General features: G+C 40.8%; 1 protein-coding gene across 3 annotated transcripts in view; it reads right to left on the bottom strand.

The window, feature by feature from the left end:
• Abcc4 (ATP binding cassette subfamily C member 4) overlaps positions 1–27010 on the bottom strand; it is a 223627-nt gene that overhangs the window by 85755 nt on the left and 110862 nt on the right. The window lies entirely within an intron of this gene.

The raw sequence follows: 27010 nt of genomic DNA, 5'->3' as shown, positions 1-27010 counted from the left end.
GTAAATGTGCAGACTTTCGTTGGGATTGGGGGGGGAAAAAAGTATGCCATTAAGAAGTGGTGGGGGGAGACCGATTTCAACTACTGTAATACTTCTTTCAAAAATCAACATAAAATTTGGAAGACCTGGAAAATAGTGCTGTGAGTACAATAATTCTATTTGTCCTGTTAGCTATGGAAGTCTCAGGATGCACACTACCTCTTCGTCAAACGATTGTCTTTTTCTCCCAAGGAAGAAACTATTTGCAGGTTTGCTTTCTTGTTGACTTTTTCTATACCATGTGACACTACTAAATACCCTCTCTATTTTCTTGTATTTTATTTAGAGACAGGATCTCACTGAGTTGCTCAGCACCTCACTTTTGCTGAGGCTTGCAATCCTCCTGCATCAGCCTCCAGAGCCACTGGGATTACAGGCATACACCACTGTGCCTGGATTAAATACCCTCTTTTTAAAATATTTACATACACTGGTTTTTGGGATATTATTTTTTTTCTTTTCACATATGTCTCTCTTCATTCAAACTACTCTGACCATCCCTTAAATCCAAGGACCTCCCTTATATCTCAAAGCTTTTGAGTCTATGAACTCTATTCCTCTGGCCAATGGTAGTCTTATCCGCCTGAGTGTGAGCTCTTCTCCAAGGACAGCAACTCCCAACCAGAATGTGAGACCACTGTCTTTCTTCTCCCTTGCATTTAACTTTCAATGCACCCAGCTGGTGAATCTCTCTTCTTCTGGAGAGCTGCAGACACGTGTGAAGGTATAAGATGTTTTAATTGAACTGAGGACAACCTTGATGACTTAAGAGATTCGACACCATCCAATAATTAACTTCAAATGAACTTTGACATTTAAAAAGCTTTATGGACTTATGGTATAAGTTGCCCAAACATTTCCATATATTAAGAAAAAGATATAAATCCAGATTCTGAGCTTTTGATATTTAGGACCTTCCATGAGCTTGGAGCAACCACAGGAGTTGACCTTGAAGGTGGCAAGGTATCAGAAGGCCTGAGCTGACCTCCCAAACCCCGATGCATGTTATTACATCAAATAACTTAATCAGAACACAAACGGTTCTTAGATTTCTGCAGAGGTAATTAAATAACAATCCAATGCCAATTAATCACAGTCAAATAAGAGTGTGTCAGAGAAGAACTCGATACACACTGGAGACTATTTAATGGTCAAACACTTGGCAGGATTTTAGTTAAACAATGATTCATTAAACCTCCTCTGCCACACAATGGCTAGGCTAAACTCAACGTGAAAGAATCGAAACTCTTTTGTTCTCCCATAAAAAGACATCAAACCTCTGTGCGTGATATTCTTTTCTCTCTCACTTAGCAGACTGCTCAGCTGCATGATTCATGTGTTCAGCTGCTCCTATGCCCACGGGCGTCTGCAAGTCCTCCTTGGCGCTGAGCACTGTAGCTAAGCGACTCTTTCCTTCCCAACTGCACTAGTGAAGAGCTGGACAGATGACCACACCAACTTAAACTGTTGATTCACTTCAAGCAGGGAAAAGCACCCGGGACTCTGAACCACCTTCAGCCCCAGGAGAACAAGATCCCCCATCACAAAAACCCTGGGTCCACATAACTTGTCCATCCACCAAAACCCCACGTGACAAAATGTGTTTCTTTATAACACAACTCCCCATGAAAACTCAGGGATCCGCTTCAAGTTTAGCTGGTAATTAATTCCCAAAGGCTTGTCATCAGATTTCTTGGGATACTACACTTTTCTGTAAGTTCATTTCTTCATATGGAGCAAGAATTGAAGAAAAACAACATTCCTCTGTATATACTGGGGTTTGCCTACCCTAGCAGTAGAAGCACCTCCAGAGTTTCACTAATGTTACTATTTCTTAAAAGCATGATTTTTGCACTTCATTGCTGATATGAATCTGAATCCAAGATCAGAGAGGTGGCTAAAAAACAGCTCTGTGGTGTTACACTGCAGATGTTTTGGGATGGTATTTGCCTCTCTTTAGAGAAGGGTTACATAAACCAGTTTTAGTTAAATGCTGGGTTGTTACTCAATTTTTTTGATGCATTTAAAAATATGATTTTAGTTGAGAGGGTAGCACAGTGGTAGAACACTTGCCTTGCATGCATGAGACCCTAGGTTTGAGCCCAGCATTTCAAAATAAATAAACAGAATTAAATTAAAAATTGAAAAATAAATAAATAAAATTAATTGCTGTCTTCATTGCCAAGAAAATATGAATGAGGTAACATTTTTGGAAGGGATAAAAAGTTTTTTTAAAGATTATATATATATATTATCTGATATATATTTTATACGTGTGTGTGTGTTCCTATGACTCAAAATTGAATTTATTATTGGTAAAATGTATTTTAACTCTGCTTGCACATTGGGCAGTAGGAAATAAAGTCCCACTTTTAAGTATCTTTCTGGATATAAAATGTGGAATTTGTATGCCTATAAAAGTAAATGTAGGATACAGTGAACATTTACTAGGGTCAAAAATATATAAAAACTATGAATCAAACAGTGCAAAGTCTTAACACAATAGCAAAAAAATAAAGCAAGAAGAACTGACAGTGTGACTATGAAACTTATCTGGGGGCTGCCTCAGTTGTAAACCCATTTTGTAAACCCATTTTATTGTGCTCCCACAGTCCACAACGATAACAGCCCTGCGTGTGTCTACTTCTCAGCTAAACTATGACATAAAATGATTTTGAGGGGGTGGGGAAAAGCCACACTGAGGCTAACATCAACATACCGTGGCAAAACAAATTTTCCTGCAAATATAAGCAGTTTTACAGTCTATCAAAGTGGTGCCAAAAAGTAGATTTATTCGCATTAAAGTGCTGACAGGAACGAAACGTTTCTGCAGTCAATAAAGTGCGTTGTAACCCAATCGTCAAATCAATACAGTCATTAAAAATAGACTGCGTGCTTCAAGTAAATGGTGAGTTTAAGTGGGGGGAAGAAAATCTCCGGTTGTGATGGAGGATGTGTCGCCAGACACAGCTAACAATTAGCCGACGTGGCCGTCACTCCTCCGTGTGCCTGCGAAGGAACATCCCTGGGTGCCTTATCTCCCTCAGCGCGTATTTAGCCATGTAAACTGCCACGCGGCATTTCCAGCTTCCCCACAGGCATCTTATAAATACAAATAAGAAAAGATGCCCTGGGTTTTTCTCCTCTTCCTTCTTCTAGGCCCCAAACTGACAGAATATTATCACTTTTGTAGACGCTTGCAAGTCGACACACTGGTATTGGGCCAAAATGTGCTGAGATTATAATATCCATTTATCTAAACTGCTAGCATGCCACGAAATTCAGGTGGGGTGCCTGCCACCTAAATTAATTTACTACTTGAAAAAGACTTCTTCTGCCAAGCCTGTCAGAAGAAGACAGGAAAGGAGTCAAACTGTAAATAAATCTAAACATGGTTCGCGTTTGATCTAATTTTTCAAGAGTAGGATTAAAAAAGAGGAAGTGTGCCAAGGGATGGTGCCAAGAGGAGACGAGCCACAAAGGAGGCTGCCCTGGGAGCCCGGGAGCCCAGGATCGCACCACAGCCCGCTGCAGGGAGTGCTGCCTAGCCGTGCCAGGGACCCAGCACTCCCCGGTACTGATGCTCAAAGCCGCCTTGAGCGATTTATCAAGTTGAGAAAATAAAGGAGGCACCACTCAGACCCAGCAGGATGACTGCTATCAAAAAAAAACAGAATAACAAGGGTCAGTGGGCAGTGGGGAAACTGGCACCCTGGTATACTGCTGTGGGATGGTAAATGATGCAGGCGCTGTGGAAAACAGCAGGCCAGGTCCTCAAAATATGAAATGCAGAATTACTGCATGATCCAGCAAAGACTCTGCTTCAGGGCATACACCCAGAAGAACTGAAAGCAGAGACTCAGATATCTGTAGACCCACAATCACAGCAGCATTACTTTCAGCAGCCAAAAGGTAGAAGCAACACTATTGAGTGTCCAACAACAGATGAATGGATAAAAACGAGATGCAGCATGCAAAGATACGGTGTGATATTACTCAGCCTTTAAAAGGAAATTCTGACATGGCGACAACATACATGATACCTAGTGAAGACACCATGCCAGGTGAAATAAGTCAGTCATGAAAGGAAGAATGCTATATGATTCCACTCATGTGAGGAACTTAGAGTAATTAAACTATGGAGACAGAAAGCAGCATGGTAGATACAGACTTTCAATTGGGAACGATTGGAAAGTTCTGGAGATGGCTGCTGGTAATGGTTGCTCACAGTGCTCCTTTGTTCAATGCCACTGAAAAATGGTTATGATGGTAAACTTTATTATGTCTCTTTTGCCACCCTTTTAAAACAAAATGAAAACAAAGTATTTGAACTTTATAGCTATGCTTCTCCCAGTAACCGTGATTTCCCTCATACCCACCATTTCCTGGCCATGCCTAGAGCATTAAGCTCCACAGGCACTCCTGACACCAACGGGCCTGGGCCAAAGAGGAGGCTTGTGATGTGGCAGCCCCTCTGTCACTACCTGGTGAGGAGAGGAGAGGAGAGAGTAACAGCACTCGTGGAACAAGGAGGTCCCAGAGGCTGGACAGCACCCCACTAAGGAGTTCTCCCCCTTTCTCTGTCTCTCTCTCTCCCTCTCTCCCTCCCTCTCTATCTCCCCCCCCCCAGAGATAAGGAGGGCAGCATCCAAGGGGAGGGACAAGTGAGAGAGGAGCCTCAGGTCAGGCAAAGAGGGCTGTGGAAGGAAGGAACACAGCGTCCCCCTGCACAGAGGAAGAAAAGGAGAGGGAACAGGTGTTGGACATTTGACTGTGCAAAGCAGGGCCGACCTCTGAACAAACACCATGGCAATTTACCTCCCCCCAAATATTTTACATTATAACCCACGATCCCCCACTTCTCGCCCACTCCCTGACGCCTTGGAAACACTTTGAGTTAAGATAGCAAAAACAGACCTAATGGAATTCCACCCTGCTAGGTGACATGGCCAAACCAACACAACCAGGGGGTCCTGAAAGCCTCTCATCCTCTACTAGAACCTCAAGGGCCCCATCGAGAACCCCAAAACCAGTATTTAGATTGGTCCTCAACATCCAAAGGCATGATTAAAATTCTTATGAGGCACCTACCATCTGTGAGCTTGTACCACCAAAAGTACAGAAAATTAAACAAAAGATGGAGAGATGCCAACATTTAAAATATAAAAAGAGGGCGGTGTCTAAATGGTGAAAGACAGTGACATACATATGAGCCTTCTCTGCACTTCCAGGGGATGTGCTTCATGCAATGGAAGCAAAGATAAATAAACGACTGGAGCAAGGGAGGTTTCCAAGAGCTAGGTTGAAGCTTGAAGAAGGGACTTAGAATCATGCACTGAGGAAAATGAGGGCAAGGCAAGGAAAGGCTGCTCTGGGCAAGCGTTGGGCAGGGAGGTGAAGATAGAAGGGGGAAGACCCAGCACCAATGCCAGGCACTCCGGTGGCCAGTTTAGAACAGACACTCCTGTCCGCAGAAATCACGTCCTGGGAAACGGCAAACATCTTTCTTAAATTTTATTTTTACAAAGCAATAGATAGCCGGGTTTGGTGGTTCCTGTAATCCCAGAGCCTTGGAAGGCTGAGGCAGAAGGATCACAGGTTCGAGACCAGCCTCAGCAACTTAGCAAGGCCCTGTCAAAGCACCTCTGGGTTAAATCCCTAGTACCAAAAAATAAAAATAAAATAAAAATTTTAAAAGGCAATAAGCAAAATAATTAGCGAAATATTCTCTCTCCTGATTGCAGAGGCTGTTTGAACATGAGTGGGCCCATGTTGGTTACAGACACCAGGCTGGCGAGGCTTGTGATTCACCCCCTGCCCACCAGTCCACCTGTGTGGGCCTGACCACGCCACCCTACTGAACTGATTTTCCTCATATTTAATACAGACACTTAGCTAAAGACCCAGAGAAAAAGGTAATAACGTTGTTAAAATTTTTCAGAAGTTAACGAAGAATTTAAAAATTATAATTCCTCAAAGTCAAATCAAGTTTCTTTCTCTGAACCCTACAATGTCAGGATCAGGTAAAAATATAATATCTTTAATTTGTATAAAAAAATTAAGATGTTGCTTGTATTCTAAACACATCAGGTCCTAGATTTGATCCCCAGCACCACAAAAAAATGAAAATAAAAAAAAAAAACACCCATGTTAGAAAGAAAAAAAAATTCTGATAATTACATTCACTTTGGCTTTTCATTTATTTGATGAATTTCAATTATTAGGCATAAAAACTACCTATACATAGTATATGCAACTGCAGGAAACATGCTGTAAATAACCAGTCAAAAAGCCACTGCTTATAGATATAAAATAAAGAAAATGTATTTTTAAAAATCTCAGTTCATCTTCAGAACTGAAAGAATGCCAAACATTCGATCATAAAGAATGCCCAACTTCTCTCTGTGATTAGACTTCAGTCTGTGTTATAATAGACCTTTAGTAAAATCAAAACAGTGTTTTAAATATCATTAGGTCTTGATGCTTCATACATAATTTAATATAAAATTTGGTAATTGGAAAAGTAAATAATTTTATTGATCACTTAATTTCATGTAAAAAAAATTAGTGAAATTATTTATTCAGAGATCTCCAAAAGAGAGAGAGAGAGAGCGCGGGAGCGCGCACACATGAGCGCCAGGCACTGTGGAGCATGCCTATAATCTCAGAGGCTCAGGAGGCTGAGACAGGAGGATTGTAATTCAAGCCAGCCTCAGCAACTTAGTGAGGCACTAACAACTGAGTGAGACCCTGTCTCTAAATAAAATTAAAGGGGGGCGGGGGGTGGGGCTAGGGATGTGTCTCAGTGGTTAAGTGCCCCTGAGTTCAACCACCAGTACCAAAAAAAAAAATGCTAATTCTGGGGTGGGCAGGTATTCCTGAGGATATTCCCAGTGTGACTGTGCAGATAGGGAGCCTGGCCAAGCTATGTTCTCAAGCTACTGATGATCAAGTGTGGGTTCCTCTGAGCTCAAGGTCTCATGTGGACATTGAAAGGTTCTTCTGCAAGTAGGCTAACTTGGAGAAGGCAGAGTGCACAGCCCTGGGAGTGAAATTCACCCAACTTGGTCAACAAGCTAGGGAGAAAGCAAGGGGGTGGAGAAGCAAACCCCTTACAGTATTATGAGTCAGGGGAGTGCCCAAGAGCACACTTGCCTCACGCCCAGCCTGCCACCACCATACCCTGTTAACTCTGTCCACCACTAAAAGAATGAGTTGCTATGGCCAAGAGGTCCCTGTGCTCAACGGGAAGCCGCTCCTACTCCCTGAGACCCAGAGTTGGGCCAGAAATGAGAAGATGCAGAGTCCATGTTTTCCTTCATGAGCCAGATTCTCTTCAAGGTTGTCACTTTATGCAACTACCTGCCTGTCCCCCACCTCGACTCCCAGTGAGAAGAGACCAAATATGTAAGAAGATAAAACAAGAAAATATCCACTGATGGCTTTTATAACAATTACCAATGATGTAATAAGCCAAATCAACTGGCCTTAAAACATTCATGAACAACTTCATCCAAGAAGGCATCTCTACTTGAGACTCTGATTCAGAACAAAGAAGGCTGATTTGGAAGGTCTCAGCGGGCACTTACTCTTTCAGGGATATCAGTCTCTCGGTAGCACTGTCACAACACAAAGTTTCCCATTTATATGGGAGGTATTACATATTCTTAAAATAATGTAGAAAATGGAAACCCATACTTTTCACGAGCAATCTAAAATTATATGTGGTAGAATATTCAAGAAGATGGAGAAATAATTAATTCCCATATTTTAAAGGAAAAACTAACACAGACATCAACAATAAAATGTGGTAACACATTTATGAGGAGCCAGTGAGTTCACTGAAGCCCTGTGTGGCAGGAAGGTTTCCGATGAGTGTCCCACACTCACCAACTCCGATTGGGACGGGTTCTTCTGGCAAAGTTCCGCGAGGTCCTTTGGTTCCCATCCGGAACATTCCTCAAACAAAAGACTTGGACTGTGAGAGCTTTTATTCTGTTTTTTAATATAAATCATTTTAGGGACTGGCCCAACGTGCTGCAGAGAGTTCATAAGACACAGGTCTTTGATCTTTGTGGCTTTGCCATGTATGTTTTTAAAATTTCTGGAATGCACCCAGGGAGGCAAACTGCTTGACAGAGACACTATAAATATCCGAATAAATAAATACATACAAACATCTGGAACCCTGATTAAGCACCAAAGTTTTATTATTTGGGGGGGTAAAAGTGGTTGGGGGAAAAGCACTGAACAGCATTTTTACTTTTATGGAAAAATGTCCTATTCTTTCCTTATGATAAAGCCCCTCTGATACTAATAAAGCTTTTAGAAAGCTCAAGTTTGTAAGTCACATGGAAAGTGGAGCACTAATGTTTTGTAGCTGCCTCCCCACAAACAAGCTACTTAAACTTTATTAGAACGGATGCTCACCAAAATTCACTTTTTAAATAGCAAGAGGTAAATGAATATTTATGAAACATTGGCCATTATTTGAAACAAAATAAATTCAGGAAATATATTCATTTGTACTAGAGCTTCAAGTTAAGTGTGCACATGTATAGGTTTTAACTCATTATGCAATAATTCTGTGGGCTACGGATATAATAAAATATGTTGGTTTGCTCCTCTATGTAAGGTGCTTGGAACAGCAATAAACAGAGAGAAGGTAGAATTTGTCCTAATTATTCCCAGTGCAATTAAATTAAAGAATCAAAACAGCTACAGACCATATGGTTAAGTGTGAATCGGGGAGTTGCACAGTTACAAAACTTGTGACATGTTAGAATACCTTCATGTTCAAAACAAACGAAAACAGAATCCCAAATGATTTCCTGTTATACCTTTTATGGGGCTCCCCAATAAGACGGAGATTTGACGAGCACAGGAAGGTCAAGTTAGCAGGAATCTTAATAAACAGAAAGGCTTCCTGCCGCTCTGGGGATAATATAAAAATGGTTTACTAGCCCTGCGTGATCCCACCTGGCATGGGTGTCCTGTCCTCCCTGCACTCTTGCCCCCACACTCCACAGCTAAGCAGCCTCCTTCCCCTATTTCCAAGTTCAATGTCAGGCCAACCAAACACTCCCAGGTCAGATCCACCAGAAACCCTTCAATGCTCCTTCCTTGAGTCCCTGTCAGCCACCCTCCGTACCTCCTGCCCCCCCCCGCCCTCCTCCCACAGCACCCATCATGAGCACGGTTCTACAGTACTTGCTCCACATGGTCTTATGCCTATCTTGCCCACGAGCAGCAAGGGCCAGGATCTTGGCCTAGGTCAAGACTCAATGCCCAACTCAATGCCAGGCTCCATATGAGTGGAGAATTGGGTGAATGTGTTTAGAAACTGGCATTTTCAGTATTTGCCCTAATTAGAAAAGAGACACTGTGGGCACTTCATGATTAGCACTGAGACCAATGCTGTGACTAGCGGACACTGGCCACCCAGGGCAGGAATAAAGGAATCACTAAAGGTTGATGCCAATAAAGGTGCGGGGCGGGGGGGGGGGGGGGGGGAATAACCAGTGGTCCAGTTCAAAACAAAAAGAATGTTCCAGCTTGTTCCTGTGGCAGCTGCAACCCAGAAACTTGGCCCTGCTACAAAAGCATGGGGGCAAGCTGTGTGGGGGGTAATGAAAATAAATACCCCCAGCCCCAGGAGCCCCCTGCCTCGGCACCTCCACAGCCTGTGCCCAATGGGGCCGCGAGGGCTCAGAGACAGCATGCACACTTATATGGTTCTAGTTTGCCTCTACCTCAAGGAAGGCAGGATAAAACAGAACAAATGAAAGAATTCGTCTTGCTCTTCCCTCTGTGTTCCTGCTCTGCCTCGTGTCAGAGCCAATCGCTCTTGCCCACTCACTTCATACTCTCCAAAGGACACCTAAACTGCTAGGTGCGCCATGAGAAAAAAATTCATTGCTGAGTATCTGGGTGGTTAATCACATCTATACGCATATGTACATCCACAATTGCCATGACGTCCCTTGGCATGAAGCTGGCAACAGAACAGATGGAAACTTCTGGTCGATTCCATGCTGATCTCTTGATCGCCCGCTCTCACACTGATCTGTTCTACGATCCACCACCTAACCTGGATCTGAGTTGCCTTGACGGTTTCCATGCCCCTCTCTCCCTACCCTTGGGACAGTTCCAGTTCCTCGGGCCTGCCTTTGTTTCTGCTTCTCTACAAGGCTCTCCTCACCAATGATGTCGATCACAGACACTCCATGCATCCACCAAGCCCAGTGGGCTACCACCATCTGGCATGAATGACACTGCCGGGGGGCCCTCATTCCCTCAATGGTGGGCAGGAGGGGATTCCACTTTCCGTACTCCCTTCAAAAGGAGGGCAGTCCACGGACCCTCCACCACCTTTACAAGGAATAGCCAGATGCAGGCTGCCAAGGAATTTTCAGGTGCGTTAAAAACTGACATGGAATTAAAAGTTTTCTCCTTGCACAAATTAACATCCACAGAAAAACGGTCTTTTGTGCATTCTCTCAACACAAAAATATGAGAACTAAGGAGGGAGAAGAAATTTCTATGTAAGAAAAAGGGGGGGGGGGTGAAATCTATAAGGAAGCCATTTGGTTGAACTTTAAAAAAAAAAAATCAGCCAATCTCCACTTGCAGGATCTGCAAACGTGTCCGTCATTCCTGGTAAACCCGGCTGACACGTCTGCGGTAACATTCTTGGCCTCATATTTGTGGATTTCCATGGCTAATTTTTTCATACTAGTTCTTCCCCTTTTTCCTCCAAATCCATATTCCGCCCGACATTTCCCATCACTCAGAGGTTATGTCTGCTATTGTAACCTACAGGAACAAATATTCATCTCCTAAGAGCCATACTGCACAGGCTTTTCATGCATATTAGGGGAAAATCAGGCTTCTGCAGGACATCAAAGTCCTTTCAGACCATGACCTTAACTGTGTTCTCTACCAGCATTCAAAACTTGGTTGCATTAAATAATACCAGTGTAGGCTCATAATGAAAGAAAATCACGACAGGATCCCAATCTCTCAGGCTGTCATGGACTCTGTGTCCCTCGGATGAAATGTCATGTTGCTCATCACTGAAAGGTTCTCTTAAAGCTGAAAAGACCCACTAGTCACAAATCTGAAATTGCTAATATTTTCATCAGAAAAGAGTCAAAGAGCTTTAATTCACCAAGGTATTACAACTTGGAGGCAAAGGCGACAAGCCAGCTCAGGCTGAATGGGTCAAGATATTAAGTGCCATGAGATGTGATCAAGATGTTAGTGGAGAAAGTGGTCCAACACAATATTTTTCTGTGCTCAATTCAAAACATACTCTTCTGTATTCTCGGGCTTTTTAGGTCAATTCACTCTTCATCAGAGTCTCACCTTATTTCTCTAAGGTTTCATTCAGAAGTATTTTCATTCAGAAGTATTATCATTCAGTTGTTTTGGTCTAGCATGTGTCCTCAAACTTAGCAAAGAAAACGAACATGACACAGAATTTAAGAAATCTTTGAGATGCACTATAAAAATAGTGCACAAGATATAGCATAAGTCTAGAGCTCTGCATACAATCTCTCACTGCATTGCAGATTACACAGGGAGGGGGGACATCGATGACATTTAATATGGCAACGTACACTAGTCAATATTTGAAAAGAAACTTGGTAGTGAGGCCAAAGGGAAGCAGTGGAAATCCTCAGCCGAAGAGAGAAGCTGGTCCAGTCACTCAAGGGCCACTCACTCTGCCAGTGGCAAATGGCAGGCTTATTGAGCAAACTTATTTCCACACTTCTAACTTCTTAAAAGGACCATCAAGACATAAGGGAAACTGGAAGTGGTTCTTTCCAGGAGCAAAGTTAATAATGATACAGCTTTTCTATACGTTTTCTAACAGAACAAAAACATGGCTAAAGTTAGGATTACCTCCTTAGACTGCTTATGAATGTGTATGACAAAATCAAAGTACCTTATTATAAAATATTGAGCTTTGGGCAGACGGAACAAGATTTCCTGTTTTCCTGCAAACTTCCAAATACCCTTTAACGTCTACAGAGGACAAACCAATAAGAATGAAAAATTCTGAGTTACGGTCATCTCCTATCTGTAACTTCAGTTACTAACAATCAATCATGGACTAAAAATATGAATGGAAAATTCTGGAAATAAAGAATTCAAAAGTTTTTATTACAACATGTTGTCATCATTAATACTATAAACTTATTAGTTACTGTTGTTAATTTCTAACTGTACCTAAAATTATTGTAGATATATACACACACACACACACACACAGGAAAAAACAGTGTGTATGTGCAGTTCCAGGAGTTTACTGAAGTCTTAGACATATGCCCTAGGTCTAAAAAGGGGCAACTGTATTGCAAAATAATTAAGGTACAAGCAGTAAGATGGATAATGAAAGAATCTCTGTCTTTCCTGTCACCATAATTTGTAACTAGAAGAGGACAAGCAGCTGGAAGCTGAACCAAAGCCTACTAAACAGGGAAGACTTCAAGTAGTGAATCGCTCCCATGAAGATGAAAGTCATCTTGTTGAATGTCAGCAAGCTCCTGCAAGAAGGGACCCGTTAGAAAAGAATCTTGAAAAAAACCCAATTCACAGTACTCTCTTTTATTTCTGTTACCTCAATTTAGCCGCTGATCTTAGGAAACAGTTCCTTTCTTAAACTTCTACAGTGAAGATAGTTCAATACTCTGGCTAAAACATCCAGTGGGACTTCTCTGGATTATTACACTGTGACTCTAGGCTGCCATCCATAAGCTCTAGGTCCAGGCAAGTTTGACAATGAACTACCAACACTCGTAACAAGGATTTTCTCGACTAGACTAACAGGAGAAATTCAACCAGTCTCTGAATTTCTTAGACCTAGAGAGCAGCTGGATGGAATTGCTACAATGATAGAAGCCTCCAGGCTGTGTTTCAGCCAACAGGAACCTTTTGAGGTCTCCAAGCTGATGACTTCCATTACTAGGCTCTCTAACTGTAGCATTCTCTCAAAGTCTAACAGCAATGAACCCTACTAAGAAAAAAAACTGACTTTCCAAAATAGCCTGCTTAAAGAGTTCTAGATGAATTTATAATTAAATGAAAAATTTTTTTGAGGATAGTCAAAATAATTCAAAAGATTTAAATATCTTTTTATTACTGGATGTTTTCATTTTTATTTCATTATGAGTTGTTGTTAATCTCTTATTGTATCTAATATGTAAATTACACATCATAGGCATGTGTGTAGGAAAGGATGACATATGCAGAGTTCAGGACTATGTCAACAGACATCTTGGAAGAGTTAACAGCACTTTCAATTTGATAGGACTTGAGAAATCTCAGACTCCCTTTCCATATATATGTATGTGTACACACACACACACACACACACACACACACACAGAGTTCATTCCAAGTGCTGCATTATTTTCACTCCCAGGAAGGACGTGACTGACTAAAGCTAACTATTCCACATTATCTCCAATAATATTAAATACTATAAATTGCAGAGCCAACATTTTCCTAATAAATTATCAGTCATAAAAATCACAAAAACTTTAATAAGTCATGACAATGCATACATGAAAGTCTCTAGGCAGCAAAGGGCCAAGAGAAGAGGCCAAGTGATCATCGGCTTTCAGAAACGGGAGGCTTTCCTACAAAGATGTGGGTGTTTTCATCCAACTTTGGAACCAACTCATTTTCAAGTACTGAATCCTTCTGAAAATTGCTAAAACAAGAAATTTCATGTAAAACCTGAGTGAACGGAATGAGGAAAGCGTAGACCAGAAAAATAGAAACATTTTCTCTCACTTCCACAAGTTAGAATTTGTACTTCGACAGACAGACAGACACACACACACACACACACACACATACACATATTCAGCATTCAGATATACAACCATTAGGGCCACACTACAACACCTGTGAATGTGTAAACTGTCGAGGTCATGGAAGCTTTCTAAATTCTTGAAAATATTTCTGATTAATGTGATATCCACCATCATTTAAAAAAAAAAAACAAAACACTACACTAAACAAATTTAAGCTTTACCTGAAGAGGTGAAGTGTTATTTAGTGCAAAATATCACAATAGCGTAAGAATGTATGGCATGTCTTCAGAAAATGACCGTAGAGAATTTGGAATACAGTATCTGGTTGCCTTATGCAAGATTCCCAGCACACTGGCATATGGAGATGCTTAATAAATGCTGAGTTATAATCTGCACTCTGACTTGATGATTTTCAGCAATCTTGTTCTTTAAATTTTCAATTACAGGCATTGTATCTCACTCAAACCAGCCCGGACAACAGCCAGAGGACCTAAAGAAGACAGAGAAGAGCATGGCTCCACTATGCTCAGAGGCACAGAGATGAGGGCAGGATGCTTGCTGCTTTGTTGCTACGGCAGATGAAATGAGACAATGAATTGACAGAATTTGGGTAAGTTTAAATTGTCAAATAAATTAATGTGGTTGCTCCAGAGTGTCAAGACACAGGGAAACCGTCCAAATCCATCATGCTTGTGGCTGAGCTTCCATGTGATGGAGAACTAGATTATAAACTGCCAAGAGACGAAATCTCTGTCTCAGAACAGACCCCAAGACATTAGAGAGGGTGGGGAAACAAATATCAAAATCCTGACATTCTTTCAAACAGCCTACTTTTGGTTTTCTTAGGCTTTTATTAAACTATTTCTAAATAAGCTCCACAAAAATGATAGAATCATTAAATTTCAGAGTAGAAGGCCCCTCTGACATTACTGAAGTTGAATCCCAAGATTCAGGACGAGTTAGGGGCTTCCTACGTAAAGACTGCTGGTAAATCAGCAAGCAGTCTCTTCATTGAGGTCTCTCCACCCAAAACTATAGGCCTTGACATATCCCCAGGCTATTATAACCAGTCAGTAATTTACAGCATTTAAATTGTTGGTTTATTAAGGCTAATGGGGTAATATACCTAGAAGAGTTTCATTCATCCTGTTTGATTTATTATTCCTTTAAATGTTTGAAAAACGTAATCTTCCTCCCCGGCCACTTGAGCCATATTTTTGCACATGAGGTATCAGGATGGCCATCTGAGAAATGCAGAAGGACTGCCCAGAATTGTGGAGTGAACACACCACAGAATGTCTCTAAAAAATCCCATGAATAAAATTTGAAGGCTCAACAATCTAATACTGCCTTAGGTCAACTTTCACTTTCACTTGTGAAATTTGCCATTTTTCACGCTTTTTGAAAAAGGTGAACACGTGGAAGTCTCTACAGCTGACCCGTTGTCGGATTTTTTTAAAAATAGAATAAAATTTTTTTTTAATCTTTTTTAGTTTTTTAAAACTTTTTTTAAAAAGTTTCTCCTCCTCCTAGGAAGGATGTTCGTTTCCCTGGAATGACTCCAACATTCCATTTAAATAGAACTTAATTTATAGAATTTCAAACTGTCTTTCCTTAATTACACAATAGACTTCTGTACTGAACTTCAGCCGTATCATTTTCAAACAAAAAGTAAACCAGATGTTTGGTACTTACATGCAAAATTGAGCTCTCATTGTAAAACCAAATTAAATTTAAAATGAACTCTGGAATGAAGCTAAGCCCCATTGAAAACAAAAACAAAACAAGCAAAGAAAAAAAAAAAAACCAAATACACTATAGATTTTATTTGGTGGCTTGTTAGTTTTGATCATTCTCTATTTTTCCTGAAGACTAGGAAAACACACACACCCCCCTCCCCAACTCTTATCAAAACTAGAATATTAATTTGGAATTTATAAATTTACATGAACCTAAAATTTCATCACCTTAAACATGAGATATCAATGTTAGGTATGTGCCTTGCATTGTCTTAAACTGTGTGTGTATGTAAGTTCTCTTAATTCTCATCTCATGGCACAGATAAGGTTGAAAGCAAACTACAGGGCAGTTCAAAACCACCATTAGCACATAAAGAAAAACCATCCCATCTGCTGGTGGGTGAAGTCAAAGGTCACCTTATTGCTGGCTAATTTACAAACTTTCAATTCCACACTTCTTTGACGGAAAGCAATAATACAAAACATATTGTGGTTTGACACTCTAAAAAGAAGTCAGTCTCTCTCTCTCTCTCTCTCTCTCTCTCTCTCTCTCTCTCTCTCTCTCTCTCACACACACACACACACACACACATACACACATCACACATCAATACTTCTTCAGATAATTGTTTCAATCAAGATCATAAATGACAACCAAGGCTCTCTCTCATCTGACATCCAATCCAACATTAGGGGGAAAAAATAATACAAAGTTTATCCAAAAATTACAAGGTACTCCTTTTGCAATGTAAAATTTCAAACCCTGATCTCATCTAGAATGCTCAGTCACCATGATAAAGAGGCAGGGGAAAGGCAAAGTCAATTCAGCTTTAAACTCTACCATGGTGTGTGAAGGAGGAATGGTTAGAAAATGTGATATCCAGGGGAATTAAAAGTTCCTCCACGCAATTTTTGAAATTCTCTAGAGCATGAGCTAAGTCCCTCACGTGGTCTAAAGACAATTCCTTAATGAGCAGCAGCTCATGATTGTGCAATAACCTGTGTCTGTCTGGATCACACAGGTGTTGCCTTTTATTACTCTGGCTCTTTACATCAACAACTATTTAGCCAATCTCGAAGTCAAGGAAGAACAATTCTCCAGTAAATTTTCATCATCCTGAAATATGTGTGAATTTTCCCTTCATTTACAGGAATGTGTTCAGACCAACTTTTAAAAGTTGGCACCAGCCGCACATGGTGGTGCACACCTGTGATCCCAGCAGCTCAGGAGGCTGAGGCAGGAGGATCACAAGTTCCAGGACAGCCTCAGCAGTTTAGCCAGGCCCTCAGCAACTTAGTAAGATCCTGCCTCATAACAATAAAGGGCTAGCAGGGTGGGATTGTAGCTCAGTGGTAGAGGACTTGCCTAGCATGTGTGAAGCACTGGGTTCGATTCTCAGCACCACATGAAAATAAATAAAATAAAGGTCCATAGACAAACTTTAAATATATATATATGGTGGAGATGAGGATGTGGCTCAGTGCTAAGGTGCCCTTGGGTTCAAATTTTAAATATATATATATAAATAAAACGTGGAGATGAGGATGTGGCTCAGTGCTAAAGCACCCTTGAATTCAATCTCCAGTACAAAAATAAAACAAAAATTCACAACAATAATAAAGAACACTTCTATCTACAATACAGCCCTTTGAATCCTACTTGACTTTCCTTTCACTTTTATGCTAAGTAATAAGGAGAACATAGAGAAGATTTGTTAGCATGAGATATATTTTTAAGCTATCACTATCATTTGATTCTCCAAAGAGAAAAAGAAGATAACTTAATAGTTCCTTCAAAGGGAATAAATTTTATGAACCCAGACCATTCTGATGCCAATAGGTGAGAAAAAATTTTTTTTAATTTTAAAACAATAACTACTTATGAGAAAGCAACTAGAGTATTGACAGGCAACAACAACAAAATTAATCCATGGTGCTAACTATGTTATAAAGCACTGCTCCTAATCCCTGTATGTGGAATTATATATGTGTGAGAAATAGATCTAAGGACGAATCAGCTTACACTGTGGTATATTTGCAAATATCTTTGTGTAGAACAAAAAGAACTGGGTACACTGTGGTACTTACCACACCCTCAAAATCTATACTCTATTGTATGCTTCCACCAAACCCCATGGGAAAGGAGACCAATCACTGAATCAAAAGAACTCTTCTATAAGCTTGCACTTGAAGTTCAGAGAGAAGTCATTTACTAACTATGGACTTAACATCCCAAAATCAAGCACTCGGGCTGCAAATCCACCAGGGCAGATATACAGATTTCCAAGGCTGTGCTCACAACAAGCTACACCAGGCACCACTTTACCAATAGCAGACCAGCAGGCAGGATTTCCCTACAGTGATGAGTGTGACTGCATCTGGAATAATGTCTGGCTAAAGATTTCTAAACACCAGAACAAGTTTAAAACAGACTATCCAGGTGTTCAAGAGGTTGAAACAGTCACCAAGTGATACAATCTATTAGAATGCAAATAGGGAAAGTGCTTCCATAACAGAGAACTTGATTTTGTGATACCTAAAACATACAACCACAATATTTTGATAAACTTCCACTCAAAATGTACTTTGAAGCTTATTCCAAATATTGAAGGGCTTTTACTTAAATGATGAGTAAATCTCTCAAAAATTAATCCTAGTTACCAAGAATGAGAATACTCAATGGAACCTGGTCAATGTTACCATAACATTACTTACTTACAGAGAAAACATTGTTGCTTATGTTCTATAGCCTTTCAAGACTTCTAGAAGCCCAAAGTGCATGTAGGTCCTCAGAAAACGTGACACTGGGCTGGGTGTAGTGGTGCATGACTGTAATCCCAGTGACCTGGGAGGCTGAGGATGGAGGATACCAAGTTTGAGGCCAGCCTCTACAGCTCCGCAAGACTTATCTCAAAATAAAAAAAGGGATGAGGATGCACCTCAGTAGTAACGTGCCTCTAGGTTCAAGCCCTAGTACCAAAAAGAAAAATATTTTTAAATCATTAAAAAACAAAAGAAAAGGTGAAGATGGAAGCTCCTGCCAGTTTCCTGAGATGAGCTGCAGCATCCTGATGTTCCCCCATGAAAGCGTCTGGATGCAGTGAAGAATCTGGTTGAATACTGTGCTGGGTTTTCTGTAAGCTTAGAGACTGTGGTCTTAAGAATCACTGACTTCTGTTTTCCTTAAACTCCTCTCACACTCCCACTGGTGTGATTTCAGTTTGAAAACAAATTTGCCTTGAAGTACCAGAAGAACGGTTTTTGGAAATTTTATGAAATCAAGGTCGATCACTTATGTGATAGATTAGAAAGAAGACACATACGACTGGACTGCGTTTGTAAGTGTGTGTGTTCCATGTATATAGATGTCTCTTGCCGTACTGAAGTTTTTTTTTTTAAATATTTATTTATTTATTTTAGTTTTCGGCGGACACAACATCTTTGTTTGTATGTGGTGTTGAGGATCGAACCCGGGCCGCACGCATGCCAGGCAAGCGCGCTACTGCTTGAGCCACATCCCCAACCCGTACTGAAGTTTTAACCAATGCCTTTTCCGTATAGAGTCACAGAACAATGGAACAGGGTGATATTTTAGAAATAATCTGTTGCCTGTGCTTTAAGTTGGCAAATGCCTTTGCAGACAGGACTTTCTGTGACAAGTCTCAGATCACAGGGGACAACCGGATGACCAACAAATGCCTCCTAGCAAAAAAAAAAAAAAAAAGTCCACCTGTGAGAAACCACAGAAGTGACAGCTGGCTTAGCAATCACAGAGCTATGTCCCTATCAGAACTGGAGCAGTTTGACATCTCAACTTGCCTCCAACTCCCCACCAATCACAGCTTCAAAATGGAGAATTGCGCCTCTCTACTCCTCAGGAACACACGGTTTATATGGCGAAACTATGATACCCGAATCTGTTAACTCACAGCAGTGCTGAAGGTCCTCTCCAGTGAGCATCGGAAGCCCAGGGAAATTTATTGGGCATTTGACAGGCTCATCTCCTTGACTGGTAAACAGGAAAAACTGTATCCATGTGGAGTCTACTCTGGTGAAGTACAGCACCCTAAGAACCAGCAAATGTTCTGTGCCATCACATACTGGAAACTACGTCTACCAGAAATACTCTATTATAAATTGTACTTTTGAAAAGCAATGATAGGGAAGAGTTCGATCTAACATAAACACCAACTGTAAGACAACAAGGCTTGAATTTTATTTAAAGACTGTAAAGTTTTTTTGTTCTTTGTGGGTGTGGCTGGGAGAGATGCAAATATACCCTTGGAAACTTCCTAGTTCCATTCCACCAACAATATTTACTCATCAGCTACAATATGTCCAATCCTGGGTTCCAGAGACTCAGCAATACAACAGACAAGCTCCAAGACTGCAGGGGGCACGAGGCCAAGGAAGCCACCAACAGCCCATACATACTTACCTGCATCATTGTATAACTGTAATTCTGATAGACTACTATCAAAACTTGGATCAGAACAAAAATTGTAAAGTTTATGGGAAACAAAATGTCACAGACTCAAAGTCATAAATACTCAGATTTCTTTTCCCCATTGTTTTTACAGTAAAATAAAAGTTTATAATAAAGGGGACAAGGATGAAACATTAGGATATGAAAACTCCAGTTACAAATGAAAGTTAAAGCTCTATCCATGATGTCAAATCTTGGATGAGAATCACTTAACCCTTATAGCAAAACAATGGAATTTAAACCTAGCAAATCCCCACCAACTTCCACATCCCATGAGAACACTATGCTTAGTCCTATCACATTCTCAGTGGTATACTTATCAATAAAATTTATACATGTTGAAGGTGGTCCAGAAATATACTTCATTTTCTCTTGAAATGGTTGCACAAAAGCAAAGAACTGCTTCATAAAGTTACCCCAGAGCATTTCTGAGGGTCACAAAGAATAGAAATCTTGAACTAGGGGTAGGGGAGAACCTTCGAAATAACACCACCTAATGGCTATCCCAGGTCCTCAGCCTCCACCACCAGACACAGGGACACCAAGGCCTGCCCGACCCTAATTTACTTAACAGCCAAGACAAGCAGACACCAACCAACAGAACCTCAGAGCCAGTGGGTGGCAACATCACAGCTGCAATGTTAGAGTGAAGTGGAGGACTTAGATTGAGAGGACGGGAACCATCAGGTTAATACAAGATTCAGGCAGGACATACCTACTTCCTAACATGGTAATGTAATCAAAATTTTGAGAAACACTTAACTATAATTTTGTTAAGCACTATCAAGGTTTGATAAAATATTTTCAACTATATACTTAATACAATGTCACTGTCTCAATGTTGTTTTTTCCAGTTTCTTATGGCAAAATAAATAATATTTGTAATAAAGGGTATGGGAATGAAATCTTAGACAGATGTATCATTTAATATATTCTATGAACTATTAGAAAATAAAAAAAAACCATAAAGCAAAATGTGAACCTTAAAATTTCCTGAAATATTACATGATCTCCACCTTGAAGGAGATGCCAGTTTCCTAACTCTTACCTTTTTAACATTTTTAATGGGATAAACACAAACCCAGTGCTGCTTCCTGTTACTAAGTTGCCAGCATTTCCATGTACAATGTATTACAGAGAAGAAACATGAAGAAAGCGCGATCAGAACATTCTAGAAGCTTTAAAATGTACACTAAAACAGTGCAGTATTCACCAGCTGCCAACAAGAGCAATAATAATCACATTTATAGAGATTATTGACAAAATAACAATAGCAATCAAATACATGTAACTATGTAACTATTTAAACTTTTAACAAAGGCTTTTTATCTTACTATTAGCAGTAAATGAGCAACTCCCATAAAATATCACTTAATATCACCCCTGATAAGAGTTTAAGTACATATAACCATTGTTATGTGAAAAAACATTATTTTTAATGTGTGACAACTAGACAGGATTTAATTACCACACCTACTTCAAACCATTAGCTGTTTCATTCAAACCTGAAAAAATAATATTTATGTGGCTATTGAGAACCATTATGATTGATGCAATCTTTTGTGTAGCTCCCTTTATAGTGACTTTCATTTGTTATTATTAACAAGGAAAAATGAAAGGGGAAATGTGTGTTTTTGTTCTGCCACAAAGCTTTTCTGATGATGACTAACTTCTTCCTTTGAACAGAAAGAGCCTCTTAAACCAACTAATGTACATATAAATATGCACTTTACAAAGAGCACCAAGCGAGGGAGTGGGGGAAGCCAGTAGGACTGGAGCCAGAATAAAACACGCAGGCTGTCAGGACAGTTGTTATTCTTATTCTCAATTTCTTACAGCTCATCTGCTCTCAAGTAAGGGGAAAAGAAAAAAAAAAAAAAACATAGTTTCTTTTCACCATATCCACAACAGATCTCACTTGAAAGGAAACACGGCGAGTGATATGGCATGAATGGGCATATTACCAATTTTCCGGCATCACTGCTGAATATTTATGTCGTGAAGAATGACGACACGGGAGAGATTCTAACACGAAGCCCTGCCTTGTAAATCGTCTGGATGATGCTGTGTCAAAACAACACCTACCATAAATCAGAGGTTTTAAGACCAGTATTTCTTGTTTAAACACATTACCTGCTCCGCAGCCGCGCTTGTGTGAACAGGCACAGATTAACGCATGCTAAGCACTGCCATTTTCCCTCCGAACTTATAGAGCTATAATTTAACAGGCCTGTTATTGTCAGGGTAATTTTGACAGTGCTGAAATATTATACGTGTTAAAATATGCATTTAGCACTAACTCCAGTGGTCATTTGAACTGAATAAACAGACAGACAGGCATCCCCGCAATTATGTCCCTTCCCTATTGATGACTCTTTTTTTTCCTCCTGGCAAGGAAGCCCTAGGTTGACAATTGATTTTATAAGCAGTATAGCAACACAGCCTCTCTGATAGTACAAAAAGCTCGTCCTGTTGCTTTCGTTCACTCTTCACTTCTCTATGAGCTATCCAGCAGCCTGCAGTGGAAGTGAGGGGTCCCCTTCCAGGTTGGGGAAACAGCCACGTTCCCACCACTTCCACCCTCCTGCTCCAGCCCCTCTAAAACACACATCCTCATTCAGAACATCTGATATGTTTGTGGAGTCATCTACAGAGCCTCACTTCCCAGCTGATCAAGCTGGAAATCTTAAACAATGGCACAACTCTAGATTTTTGATTAGGGAGGATAGAAGAGGGTCTTCAAATCCAGAGTACCGTTCATGCCCCACACCTCAGTGACCACAAGCACCTTCCACCAGAAGATTAAAAAACCAGCAGAGATGTCAGCGTGTTTCTTTTTCTAAGGTTTTAGTTTTAACTTCATCCATAAAGAAAAAAAAATATTTTTTTAACCCTGTAAAATGCATAAGGGAGCACACACACACAACACTGTAGAAAAATCCACTGTGTGATGAACACACCGGCTGTAATCCAGGACTAACTTTGTACTTCCCTGAGAGAATAAACTAATACATCTACCAACATCAGTAGCTCAGTTTCCTAAAGCCAAAATAACAAATTGAAAGCAAATAAATATTTATCTGGAATCTACTAGAGTCGATGCACTCAGCCACACACTATGTCACCATAGTTAGGAAAGGGACGACAGGACAGTTAGCCACTCATATGGTTTCCAAAATAAAGGGAGAGATTGGAGGGGCCCGTCAGAAGGAAACGTTTCACGTGACTCAAGGAAAACTCAAGAAACTGTTTGCTTTTCTCCCTAAACTTATGTTTCAGAAGAAGAAAGAAGCAGGTTGTGTGAGCACCAGTATGTACCCTTTAGGAATTCAAATATATCCAGATGAGAAGTCAGTGGCTGCCTATTCCAATTTCTAGTCCAGAGAGTGTTAATTGGGAAATCTGCATCCTTCGTTTGAAATGGTAGGTATTTCCGGACAATGTTGTTTATATTTCTTTAATGCAGTTTTAATGTTCCCAATATACACTGAAGATACTTTTAAAATTCCCTGTCAACACATATCAAGGTACCAAAGACCTAAGCTACAAAAATGGAATTTCCAAGATAGCTTTAAAATCAAACCGCATTTTGCTATGTCTGCTTTTACACACTCTATCTGAAATCCTGCAGATCATGCTGCCCTCTTGTGCCAGATGTCAAAAGCTGCATAGATTCTGTCCCAGTAAGGAAAACCTGATTTACATTTAAAAGAGAAACTGGCTCTTAATTTCTGAATGACTTACTGTTTGATTGGCATGAGCCGGTTAGTAAAATCTGATGAAAATGGACTGGGGCTAGGATTGAACACAAATTTCGAGGGGGGAGTGGCAGAGGTGGCAGATGACATCTGCAAATGCACTATTCAATTCAAGTCACCATCGAAATGCGGAGGAAGCCTGGGCACGGCAGAAAATGTGAGGGTCTTTAACAGACATGATACCATTGCCAAGATACATCCAGGAGGAGTGGATAAAAATCGAGATGAGTGAGAAGGAAGACAGGAAACAGAAGAGAAGTGGAGGAAAAAATCTGGCTCTGACCATTTGAAGGTCATACACTGCTTTGGTTCAAATTTTACCCCAATGGCTTAAGATTTACCAGGTTATCAAAGATGTGTAAGACAGTAAGGAATCATATTACACAAATTAGGACCTGATAAATCATCATGCACCAATGCCTGGGTTCAAAACAGAGAGTAGTAACCTAAAGTCTGATGACTGGAGAGGGGTGCCCTGGTTGGTAGCCGACCATCTGGAATGGGGAAGTGTGGTCAGAACTTCATGATGGAAAAGAAACATGTGTGTCCAGGTTTGCCTTGCTCTTCTCCATAAACCCAAGTAAGTGAACTTGGGATGTTGGCCTGGCAGTCACTATTTCTAGCACCTTCCGAGAAAGTGGGGGTTAAGTATAAAGGTTTGAGTCCCCTGATGATTAGCAACAGGAATGAGGGTCTGGGGAGGAAGTGTGCTAAGAGAAATAGCACATCCAGGCTGGAGCGCTCATGAACCAATGAAGAAGACACTTGTACCTACCAGGGCAGGGTCCCTGGTGGAAAGTACAGATGGAAATGAAAGGAGATTCTGGCCAGATCTCAGGTGCACGCTGGGATGTAGCAACCCCAGGATGGAGAGTTTCTTCCCCAGTCTCCCTCCTCTGTCTAGCTTACTGGACATTACCTGCTGGTAGAAGTCCTTGCTGCTCTGAGTTCATACGAGACTCTTACTGAGCATGCTCTAAAGAACTAAATATCAAGAAGTAAAAAGGTATGCTTCTGGGCTGAGGATATAGCTCAGTTGGTAGAGTGCTTGCCTTGCATGCACAAGGTCCTGGGTTCGATCCCCAGAACCAAACGTACAAAAAAAAAATTATACTTCCTTCCTCACCTTCTCATAAAATACACTCCTGTAATTCAGGAGGCATGACATTCTGGGTGGGTTTGGGGGAAGGAGTCTATACATTTAGCATATACATTGAATAGCACTGAAGAAAGAGGGCATGCCTGCCTTGCTACCTTACAGAGCAATTATTTTAATATATTGTTATATAACCATTACAGATCATAAATAGGCAACATAAACTATGGGGCATAATTGATAGCTGTGGTATATCTTTCACCATTGTACAAAATGCAAAAAAATTATCTAAATAAAAATTTAAATCTAAACAAGTCTTTAAATTTTTGTTTTAAATCCATCACTTGAAAAGTAAATAATATATGACTTCCAAACATTTTGGGCAAACCAGGCATATGTTCAGAGTATTTATCTGGGCTCCTATTTCACTGAAGGGATAAAATCCTGCTCATAGGTATGGGAGGGAGAAGATGAATGCTTATGAGCTGCTATTGTAAGATTAGTGACCTCCAAGATTCAGTCACTCAGCTGGTCAGCTAGGCCCCAAATCCCTGATTAATGAAGAAATCATCATGAGGAGAAGTCTATGGGTCTTGAACATGAAGGGCCTCCTTAACTGCAATCAGGTGTATTCATGAAAACAACAGGCGGTGACCCTGAAGGCTCTAAGTCTGCAGTTTTCAAGTTAAGTGGGAACGTGGAGCACCCATAAGGGCCTACCGTCCAGAAGCCGCCAGTCACTTTCTAATGACAGCCACAACCGCACCATGTTATTTGTGTGGCCTCTGCATTCACAATTCTTTGCACTTCACACAGTGCCTGGATTAAACAATATTTTCTGAATAAATCTACACAAGATGCTTTCTTATTTCATCCTTACAATACAGCATAAAACAGAAAGGGCAGGAACTGGCATCTCCATCCCACAGGAAAGGAACCTGAAGTCCAGGACGCTGTCACCGTTGCCAGCATTCACTGGCCACCATGGGGTGCGTTTTGGCTTCAAACACTGGGGATGGATCAGCCTGCTGAAGTCTCACAGGACTTCAGTAAGGTTGGTATGAATACTAACCCAATTTCACAGATGGGAACACAAGAGATGCAGAGAGATTAAGTAACTAGCTTGTGAGTATCAATGTAACTATAACCAGCTATTATGATTAGAAACTAGTACCAAGATTGAATCCAGACAGTTGGCTCCTGGAGCCACACTTTCACCCACTACACCCTGCTTTGAGATTTTCTGTACAACAGGAACTATGTGATTTGGTCTTAGTCACTCAGCTGTCAATGGCCATTCCAAAACTTCTCCTGTGCTCCCTCCAGACCTACTCCCTGGCAACTGTCATCTGCATAAACAAAGCCATTGTGGGCCAATGTGGGGATATATGGCCATGACTAACCCAGAAACCTGGGTCAAGGAGGCTACTTCAGAAGCAAGGCACCTGGGTCGGAGCAATGCAGGGCCACAGGGCAGAGACATCTACCACCTGGAAACCACCAGGTACACTAATGTGGAAAAACTAACTACTGAGGATCTCCACGGCAGGTACCACAAATCCCCATTGTGCAACCAAAGTGACTTCAAAACCACAAATAGTCACAGGTGACGGCAACAGCAACATCTAACAAAAGAAAGGAAGGTTGTTTTTTTTTTTTTAAATACACAGAATTAAAAGCTTTGACTGAGGGCTGTTAACATTTTACCAATCTTGGGGTGTTTTTGTTTTTGTTTTAGTACTGGGAATCAAACCCAAGGGCACTTAACTACTGAGCCACATCCCAAGGCCTTTTTTATTTTTTATTTTGAGACAGGGTCTCACTAAGTTGCTAAAGACCTTGCTGAGGCTGGCTTTGAACTGATGATCCTTCTGCCTCAGCCTCCCTAGCTGCTGGGATTATAGGAGTGTACCACCACATCCAGCAATCTTGGGTTTTAGTTAACTCATTACTACTGTGGGTAAACCTCATCATCAGGGTCTATAGAGCCCGGGGGTTCCAGAAATGGACAAGCCTCCTAAGGAAGAGGCACGCAGTCTCAAATTCAGGGTGTTCCTCCAGAGACA

This window comes from Marmota monax, unplaced genomic scaffold (genome assembly GCF_021218885.2).
Source record: "Marmota monax isolate L192 unplaced genomic scaffold, Marmota_monax_Labrador192_F-V1.1 WCK01_AAM20220418_F8-fsc00026, whole genome shotgun sequence".
Lineage (NCBI taxonomy): Eukaryota > Metazoa > Chordata > Mammalia > Rodentia > Sciuridae > Marmota > Marmota monax.
The sequence above is the reverse complement of the archived record's forward strand: the minus strand, read 5'-3'. Positions and strand labels throughout refer to the sequence as shown.